At 31.1% G+C, this 11464-nt stretch overlaps 2 pseudogenes; one reads left to right on the forward strand and one right to left on the reverse strand.

The window, feature by feature from the left end:
• The first annotated feature begins 1109 nt into the window (after nucleotides 1–1109).
• Nucleotides 1110–2614, forward strand: LOC139855718 (B-box zinc finger protein 20-like; annotated as a pseudogene).
• Nucleotides 2615–6470: 3856 nt separating this feature from the next.
• LOC139853400 (uncharacterized) lies at nucleotides 6471–7455 on the reverse strand (annotated as a pseudogene).
• Nucleotides 7456–11464: the final 4009 nt, after the last annotated feature.

The raw sequence follows: 11464 nt of genomic DNA on the forward strand, positions 1-11464 counted from the left end.
TAATATAATTTGAAATTTGATTTCATATCTAAACAGTAATTTAGTTTTGTTTACCATATAAAAGTGATTTTTTTTCATATTGTGAAATGACTTTCGGATATTTAGTTCTCTGACCGGTTTGCACATCTTAAATACGAGGGTATGCATTTTAGTATGGAGTTAACAAGGTAATCATGTATATGTTTGGTGTTTTAAAGTTAAAAGACCCTCGTGAATAGTAAATAGCCTCATCTCAAGTAGTATGTAAGATTAAGATTAATATAATATTACGGAGTAATATAAAACATGAATAAAAAAACTCAGTACAAACAATGTTACTGCCGGAAATTATAAAGAAAATTCCCAACATAATTAGCAAATAAAATAAACTTTTTTATTCTCAACAGTAATATATCTTGTTAAGCAACAACACATTAATGATTTTAAAGAAACCTGAACCTAATTTGTAGATCAATAAAATGAAGAATCTACCGACAAAGAAAAGATAAGTTGTTTTTTTTTTCTTTTTTCTTTTATGCATATTATATAATAATAATAATAATAATAATAATAATAATAATAATAATAATAATAATAATAATAATAATAATAATAAAAGGCAAAGGTGCTCGAATGGTCTTGGCGGCCCTTTAAAAAGATGCAGGTTCGAACCATGGGTTGAGTTTTGATTTGTCAATGTGCTCGTTAATATGAGTGTTTTCTCGCTTACTCAAAAAATTATAATAATAATAATAATAATAATAATAATAATAATAATAATAATAATAATAATAATAATAATAATAATAATAATAATAATAATAATAATAATAATAATAATAATAATGTGATAACAATGAAATTTGAAGAATTGAAATATCTAAAAAAAAATAAAAAATACAACGGGACCACACGGACTTTATTAGAAAACAGAAAGGAATGCATTAATATGGAAGGGACAATAGTCCAAAACAAGCCTTTAATGAGTAGATATTAATAATATCTTCACTATCAACTTGCACTTTATTTTCTTTATCAACCCAAGTTGCCACTTTATTCGTCCCTACTCTTCTTACATCAACTACAAGTTGAAACAACAATCTTGATAAAAACAGCTTAGCTGTGGTGCCCCCTGCTTTTACCCATTTCCATTATACATCATATAAACACATACATAATTCTTTCAATTCATACCAAAATGAAGATCCAATGCGACGTTTGTGACGTATCAGAGGCAGTTATTTATTGCACTGCCGATGAAGCATCACTTTGTTCCGCTTGTGACTATCGTGTTCACCATGCCAACAAACTTGCTAACAAACATCCACGTTTTTCCCTTCTTAATCCTTCTTTTAAAGACTCCCCTCTCTGAGATATTTGTCAGGTTCAATCTTTATTTTAGTTAGTTATGCTTTTTTAAAGTAAAATAAGTACTTTTTTAGAATAAGCAAATGAAATAAACAGTTTGGAATAATCTCTTATTCCAAACTATTTATTTTATTATTAAATACGGAGTAATTGTTATATTTAGACGCAATAAGAATATATGGTTTCAATACGTTTTTGTGTCTAATTTTCATATTTGTGAAATATGCAGGAGAGAAGGGCAATTTTGTTTTGCAGAGAAGATAGAGCGATTTTGTGTAGAGAATGTGACATTCCAATTCACACAGCAAACGAAAATACTCAAAAACACACTCGTTTTTTACTAACAGGAGTTAAGTTGTCGACGTCTTTATTGTGTTATGATGATACACTTAACCAAACTCCCTCATCATCGACGTCGAATGAAGGCTCAACGAATCGAAAAGATTATTTTTTTAATTCAAATTCAAATTGTAGTGAGAACCATGAAGAAGGTAGAAGTATTTCAGAGTATTTGATGGAAACATTGCCCGGATGGCATGTTGATGAGTTTCTTGATCCTAGTGGTTTCGGTAAGTTTCGTCAACTTTACACAAATGGTACTTATAGTTTGCAATGATGTATGTATTACACCCTTATAGTTTGGTTGTTTGGTTCATATTTAGCTAACTTTTGTCTTTTGAAATAAAATGTGATGTATAAATAATATGTGAAGAAAGCAGTAAGAAACAGATATCTAAAATAAAATGATTGTTCGATTAGTGCAATCACATTATTTTGTGTATTCTTATTTTTTAAAAATTGTGACCGTATCAAATTAGTATATGTATCTATTTAATGTTAATGTAGTTTCATTTTCGAATGATGTATACCATGAAAACCTTCTTGTGTATAATACGTCTTATTTCATATTCATGGACAGCCTTGTGACAAGCAAATATATCAACATTTATGGCGTATGATCGTGACGACAATACCAATTTTGGGTTGTTAATAAACACAAGATATGGGCATTTGTGTAAATTCATCATCAACATTTTGTCAAAGTGAATTGTTAAAGAGATCCATGAAGACTAAATACCAAAGTTTCTCTTAGGAGTATTAATCTTCATTATTCATAAAGAGACCAACATAACCATCTATCTATCATCTTGTAAATTGTAAAGTCCCATTTTCCTTTTTTGTTCTCTTGCGTTCAAGTCTAAATGGTCGTTGGAGGGTATGCTTTTTTTATTTTCTTTTTTCTTTCTTGTATGGTTGGTGCCTTACTGGGTGAATTTTTTTTTTTTTTGTGTTTTCCCTTGCAATTCTTTTTATATTTATAGTAATATCTTTCTGTTAGGCTCGCGAGCGGGAGAAAATAGAAGCACAAAGCTTGCGACCGCAAGAATTGTGCTGGGCGGCCAGAGTTGGAATTCGATTAGAACTTCTAGTTTGACTCTAATTCGTTATTTATTTGCTCTATAAAAGGAACCCCTGTAACTTGTAACCAGGTGAAAATAACAAAGAACATTCTTTGGTTTGCGCCCATGGAGTAAACTCTTCTTTGTGTTTGAAGTTGAGATTTAACCACGTTAATTCGTTTATGCATTTATTTATCGTTCTTATGCTTTATATTTTTCGTTTATCGATCGTGGGTTATTTGTGATTGACGATACCACAATTACATGTCTTGTTTGAGTCCTAAAATTTTAACATTCTCTTGTTTTAATACAAAATAAATCGTATTTCAAATATACGTTTGTAGTATTTATAGAAGAGAAACGACTTCTATTTTATTTCTAAGGTAGATGAATGATTGTCTATATCTCACTTCCTCATACTTCTCAGGTACGGGATTGAGTATTATTGTTGTTGTAATCCGTAAAATATGTTTTTTTGGTTTGGCTTTGGTCATAAACATTATTTAGTTTGATTATATCTTTTTGTTTATTTGATGTATGTTTAAAATTTTGGGTTCGTAATTGTGGATGATAAAGATCGAAGATGAATGTTTATAGAGAGAATAAAATTGGGGAAAGGAGAAAAGGGAGGAGAAATGCTAAGAGGCAAGAAATTAAAATGACAGATTTACCCTCACATGTTTTGCGCATGACCAGACTTAACGAACAAATACAAACGATGTTAGTGTTGGGGTTCTTCATGCTACAATTGCAAACTTTAAGGTCATCTATATCAAAACAAAAAAAAAGATCATCCTTGTAATTTATAACAAAAACTTTAAGAACCAACCGTGTAACTTTGTCTAATTTCCTAATTAAAAGTATATTTTAATGATATCTCAATACAATATGGTTTTTATTATTATTATAATGTACACACTTTAGATGTAGATAGATTATATAGAACTTACAAGTTACAAGTACAGATTTGATCATAGAACTTAGAAGTACAAATTTGATCATATCACGGACAACTGTTTCTTTTTTCTTTTTCTTTTTTTTTAAAGCTAATGAACTTTTATTACTGGCCAAAAAAGGCAAAGATACCACATAGCCCGCAAGATACGAGCCAAAGCAATACACCAAATCAAATCTCCAACATTTAACTACAAACACCAAATAAAACAACCAACAACAAAAACGTGACAATTACAAAGATCTCGGTTGTATGCTCCAAACACCAAACTCTTTTGTTTTCTTTCCTTTTCTACTCGAGATCCATAAATATGTCTAGGACTAGGCGAAAGATGCACCAGGTTTCGGATACTAGTTTCAAGATCAGACAATTCGTCACATGATCTACCTCTTACTTGAGACAACCAATTCCAATTACCACACATATCACTTTCAGAATTATACACACGAGAACTCACCATCACGTTTTTTTCATCTTCTAGTGCGTACAGCCTCGGATATTTGTATTTCAGCTCCTGATTCGATTCTGGCAACCATAGGTCATGCCAAAAAATGGTTTCAGAACCATTCACAACCTTTTTTTTTAATAGAATTTGAGAAAGCTATTCCCAAATCATCTAGAGTAAAACCACATCTTCTAATTTGTTTTCATAAAGGCGAAAGATTGGGCGGAGTTTGACTATTGAATAAACCACCATCATCACCATATAATGACCGGATTACCTTACGCCATAGAGCATTTGGTTCGTGTCAAAATCTCCACCACCACTTGCATAATAAGCTCAAGTTTTTTGCTTTTAGACTCCCAATTCCTAGCCCACCATTATTCTTTGATGCCCTTGTTTGGTCCCAATTAACTCAAATTATTTTTTTCTTGTCAAACGTATTCCAGAGAAATATTCGCCTGTTTTAGTATACTACAATAACTAAGGATTTTATCCCGTGCGGTTGTTAAAAAATCAAGTGCTTCTTCCAACACTAGAAGACTCTTCTTGTACATAATCAAATATACTTTGAGCTCCATTCACTTCAATCATAATACACTTTCCATATCAAAATTAAATTTACCATCAAACAATTAGATACTCTAGTGGCGATTATAGGATCAAAATTCAACGGGGTCCTATACAATGTGAGTGATACTTAATAATTTTTTTTCTTCTAAAAAATGGTATTTACTTCCCTAAAACCATCAATTTTAAAATTATATGGGGTCCTATCTATAATTTAGTGGTGTCCTAAATTATTTTAGTACTATTTTATATGTAGGAAAAAAAAGTTTATGTTTTTCTAATTTAAATTAAATACATTTGATCAAAACTCATTCAACGGCTACAAACTGTTTTCACAAAAAATATATATATGAGAACATTCTCATGGGATCACTACCATATATATATATATATATATATATATATATATATATATATATATATATATATATATACATTATTATAAAGTGCGTGTCAATAATTCTACGTGTCAGTCTGTTATTAATTCTGGTTAAATTTGTTTATGTGGCGGCTTGTGGTTAACTTATAATTTATAGTAATTATCCTATACACTATATTTAAGGAAATTCCAAATCAATCAAAACTTATCCATACATTTATTTATTATTAATTAAATATAGTACAAAATTATATATAAGTTTTATATAAAGAAAAAAAAAATCGAACACGGATATGGCCCTTCAAAAAAATTAGGAACTTGAAGTTGAAAGTGGAAGCAGATTAATGTATTAATGGCCTATTTAGACTTTGAACCGGGTTCATGCCTAAGCAATAAACAATACATAATCTTTTTTTTTTTTTTTTTAAAGGCTATATTTATTTATGTTAACATGGATGGTGGCCAAAACCACTTACATAACACCTAGGACACTAGCAATGGACCTTATGTAAGTACCAAGAGCAACTGATACAACTTTGAGCTTATTATAAAACCTCTATACCATAAACAATACATAATCTTAATGAAGTTATACATAATCTGAATGAAGGTTCTTAAACTAATACTATATTACGTAGTATATAATAATTTATATATATAATTAAAAAGATATTAATGGTGAGAAAAAAAAAATTCTAGACATTAAGTTACTAACACCAGCCAAAATCACTTTTAATGGTGAGAAAAAAAAAATTCTAGACATTAAGTTACTAACACCACCCAAAATCACTTTTAAATTTTGTCTCTAAAACTCAAAAGAACTTATAAAATTTGTCAACATCACGGACTCTTAAACTCAAAATAACTATTAAAATTTTTCAAGACCACGGGCTCTTAAACTCAAAAGAATTTTTAAAATACATGTCAACACCACGAGCTCTTAAATAATTCTTATACTTTTCCTATTTTTTTAGTATCACTATTTACATATCAATATAAATTGCAAATTACATGTTTTTCACAATTTTTTTACATACCCGTGCAACGTACGAGCTCAAAAACCTAGTATATATATATATATATATATATATATATATATATATATATATATATATATATATATATATATATATATATATATATATATATATATAAGTTGATGAAAATCAACGGAACACAACCCATTTTGACCTGCGCACTTTGCTATCTATACAAGCACGGACACACTTGCCCTCTTATAGGGTGATCCTGTCATTACACAAGGCTAAAACAGACTCGTGTGTCACGTGCAGCAGGATTAACAAGATTCTAGAGTGGACTTTTACATATATTCCTTTTATTTATTACTTCTAACTGGACATAACCTAATAACCTGGATCATTTGGAAAGACGAAAAACAAAGTCATTAAAACGGAAAGTTGATAAACTAACCTGGCCTTTTTTGTTCTTGACTTCAACACTAACCAAGCCTTTCATCTCGGCACCACGTATTGGGAAAATAAGAAAGCAACGTTTGTTTCTGATCCCTGCTTTAAAATTCTTTAGTGTTAAACCACCTCCAGACATGACACATATGCTCTTAAATCTATGTTCCAGTGAGTGGACCACCCACCCATTATTTCAAGAATGCCAGCTGAGGTGTTAAGTTTTCTCATTGCCATCCGATAAACCTTGTCAGGATTGATAATAAATCCCTTAACAATACAAAACAAGGTCAATCACAAGTGTTAGATAATTAAAAATTGGTGGTATTACGTAAAGTATTTTTAACTAGGTTTGAGTTTAGAAAAATTAGAATAAAACCCAGAAACAATTTTGATCATAAGTGATGTATATCATTCATAGTCATTAGATACTAATACAAGCCTAATAGTATACATTAAGATCAGCAGCCTGATCCAATCTCAAACCAATTTGACAAGAACAATTGGTAATCCATAATCATTTACATTGTCAAACAAATTTCGGACTGATCTGCTAACAAACACTAAAACAAGCCTAATTGTTATACATTAACATCAGCAATTAACATCAAGAATCAAACTTGGAAAAGAAACTCATAGCAAATGCAACTATAGCGGACGAAAGAGCAAGAAAAGCATACTTAGACATACCCTCAGAAAGCCCAATAAAAGTATTAGCAACCCCAAACATGACCCCCCAAAGTAAAATACTCAACAAATACACCACCAGCACCTAACAACACCATACTATTTCTTCTCCAAAACGCTTCCATTTGCAATCCAACAGCCTGTTTATACCCTGAAAACGCTTTCCTAACCGTTTTTGCAGGTTCCTTAATCTTACTTTTCAACGAGTTCACATCCACTTTTGATTTGGCAGATGAAGGTGGTTTTGACATTCATAGATTCACGAATTACACAAACTCGAAGATATAAAATGAAATTGAATCCAAATAAATGTTAGATCGATTAATCGATTGATCTTACTTGAGGAGCATGTAAGTATTTTTTGGAAGTTTTGAATTAGAAATTAGAAAACTTTTTATTTGATTACTAGTAGGAAACTTAATCACAAGTAAAAATAATGTAGGATCAAACATATCATCATCTTATTTTAATTTCATTTAATAATTTTTAGTTAATTAAATTATGTATTTTCCTTTTTATTTTCCAATCTTCGTGAAGTTTATATTTTACTATAATTAACTGTGTTTGCAATTAATTCTGCATCACAACGTGATCGTAAACAAATACTCCGTACTCAGTGCCGTAATCTAGATATTGTAACGACCTAAAACATAACACGAGAAAACATCCTTTTTCTTAACAGACCAACAAATCAGTCCAGTTGCGCGGCGTGCAAAACCTTGCTCGTCGCGCCTTATAATAGGTTTTCAAAACAGTGCGTTTACCAGACCTGATGACCAGTTTCCGCACGTTTGCGCGGCGCGCAAAACCTTGCGCGCGCTCCAACACATAAACTGGGATCAGCAGCTTTTAAAATAAAACCATCAATTTTCACAACACAACATCACACTCGGCCCCGACTTGACCGGTAATAACCAAACCAAGTTTAATGCTTTCCAAACATTAAACAAGTAAGTTTAAAGTAGCCAAACGAGTATTACAACCCTCGGGACCCAACGACACATAACTACAAGAACGCGACAATTTCAACCCATTGTAGTTTAATTACAACATAAGACCGAGCATGATGTTTGAGGTTAAACTACCCAACTTAGGTCGATATCTATAAGCAATGTCTTCTAAAGCAACACGCGGTAGACCACTAGTCCCCGTATTTACCCTTACCACATCCGCCTTGCGAATTTATAAAAATGTAAACAACGAGAGGGTAAGCTATAAAGCTTTGTGAATGTAAACATACTATATCCATACATGTGCATAAAATGAATACGTATCGCAAACCACAAGTATTAAACACATACCATGCCCATGTATAACTAAGCAAGCTATACGCAACATACCACCACGTCAAGTCCACAAGATTAGCTACAAATACAACATTATATATGTAGTGACCCGAACTTTTCCATGATTATTTATTAAATGAAAACTATATTTGCATGATTAAATGTTTCCAACATATTAAGCAATCAAACTTGTTAAGACTTGATTATTTGAAATGAGTTCATGTAGACAATTGACCACCCAAGTTGACCGGCGATTCACGAACGTTAAAACTTGTAAAAACGACATGATGATATATATATGGACATATATATGGTTAACATGAGATTATGATAAGTAAGCATCTCACTAAGTATATTAACAATGTGTGATATGCATAAAAAATGAGAATATTGAATTATGGAGCTCGAAACGATATACATAACGATTATCGTTATAACAACGTCTTACTAAATACATATGTATTGTATTAAGATATTGATATACTATATTTAACATGATAAAATGATAATTAAGTATATCATTAAGTGTATTAACAATGAACTATACAAGTAAGATGAGACTACTAACTTAAGGATTTCGAAACAATATATATATGTAACGATTATCGTTGTAATAGTATTTTAACATATATATATATATATATATATATATATATATATATATATATATATATATATATATATATATATATATGATGTTAATATATATTCATACACCATGTTATCATGTTAACATAACAATTTAACATCTTATTTAAGTATTATAATAATGGATTCATTACATTTAACAAGATTGTTAACTTAAAGGTTTCAAAACAACACTTACATGTAACGACTAACAGTGACTTAACGACTCAGTTAAAATGTATATACATGTAGTGCATTAATATGTATTAATACACTTTTGAAAGACTTCAAGACACATATCAAAGTACTTCTACTTAGCAAAAATGCTCACAATTACATTCTCATTCATTTTCATCAACAATTCTACTCGTATGTACCCGTATTCGTACTCGTACAATACACAGCTTCTAGATGTATTTACTATTGGTATATATACCTTTAATCATTCATTCTTAGCAGCCATCTTAGAGTTAAAAACATGTGGAACCATTATTTAACAACTTGTATGACTAATGAGCTAAAAACAAACTTAAGGATCTTTTTTTCTTCTTTATAACAAGTAATCCCGTTTTTATGATTTCACCCCATTTTTCCATTCTATTTTCTCATACTTACACTCCAAATTCTCTCTCAAAATACTCCTAACATCATACTTGATCATCTCCAAGCATTTTCACCATCTTTTAGCTTCAATTACAAGCTTTAATTGTAACGACCCGACTTTTTTGACTCGCTTTTGTGCCTTGTGTTTTAGCGAAACTGTGTATTTGTGCGTACTGTGCTACTTTATACTCTGGAACCTTTACATACATGGTTTACTTTCATTTATATATTAGAACGTGCCTTAGAGTACGTAGGATACTTAACTTGTTCACTGGATGCTTTATGACCGTTAGTGTCACTTAACGTTTAGAATAAACCGCGAACTGCGCGCACGTTTAACTTTTGTCGTAATCGGAATATTATGACTACGAAATATTAATTATTATTTCATAATAATAATTACTTGGGTTTTTGGATGCTTAATTATGCGTAGTAATTTAATTATGCTTACTAGTTAGTCTTGTTGGACTTTCTACCCTGTTGGACTTAAGCCCACCCTACTCTAGCTAGTAGCCCATTTATTTAGCCCACTTATTAATTACTAGTGACCCATTAATAAGTAAGACAAATGCCCATTTATTAGAGGGAACATGCTAGCATTTATGTCAAGTATTATCCTTAATGTTGCATGGGATCCTAACATAAGCACCAACTTTAGACAACCATTAAACAAAAAGCAACTTTTTCTCCCCCTTTGTCCCCCCTAAAAATCACGGCCATGAGGCCTCCCTCCCACCCTCATTTGCCTATAAATACTAAGTCATTCCATCCATTTAACACTTGCTCTCATTTGTATTTTCACACACACTTACTCTCTTATTTCCTTTCTAGTCTTTCTCACTCTAAAACTTGTAAGTTTTTAATTTTTCTTCTTCTTCTTCTCCTTTCCTTTTCGTGTTCATCATCATCCATGGAGGATCAAGCTTTTTAGCTTTGATCTTGATTACATCTTGTAGATTCAAGCATGAATCCTTCAAGAACATGGAAGATTCAAGCTTTCTAGCTTTGAATCTTCACCAACTTTGTAGATCTAAAACTTTTTAACTTTAATCTTGTTATTTTGTTATAAAGATTCAAACGTGTGTTTGTAATCATCATGTAACTTAAAGATCCAAGCTTTAGGCTTCAAGATCTTCAAGAACAATCAAGATGCAAGCTTTCTAGCTTGAATATTCATATCTTTTGTTGGATCTAAGTTTTCTAACTTATGATCTCATTATTTTGATATAAAGATCAAAACTTGTGTTTATGATCTTCATATAACTTAAAGATCCAAGCTTTATGCTTCAAGATCTTCAAGAACACTAAAAGTTCAAGCTTTCTAGCTTTGTGACCTTAAAACTTGTGTGAAAGGGATCCAAGCTCTCTAGCTTAGGGTTCCATCACTTCATTTGACTTAGATTATGTTCATACTTGTTTGATTGATGTAAAGTTTGTAGCTTTAGTTGTAAATGTAACTTGTAATTGTGTTAAGACTAAGGATATGATGTAACCTTGGTTCATCATCCATCTAAGACTCTTAAATGAGTTGTGTTCTTACTTGGTCTTAACATATTGTGTGTTGATGGTAGAATCTTAGTCAAGGTGATGCTAACCCATCAACGAGTTGTACACTTGAAGCTACAAGCATCAAGGATGAGAACCGTGATGAGCATCAAGTACTAAGAACCCCACCGGAGCACCTTACCTACTGTTTTTTGGGATCTGATCAGTAACCTGGGCTATGGTAAAGTTGATTTTCAGT

The sequence above is a fragment of the Rutidosis leptorrhynchoides genome, chromosome 6, assembly GCF_046630445.1.
Source record: "Rutidosis leptorrhynchoides isolate AG116_Rl617_1_P2 chromosome 6, CSIRO_AGI_Rlap_v1, whole genome shotgun sequence".
NCBI lineage: Eukaryota > Viridiplantae > Streptophyta > Magnoliopsida > Asterales > Asteraceae > Rutidosis > Rutidosis leptorrhynchoides.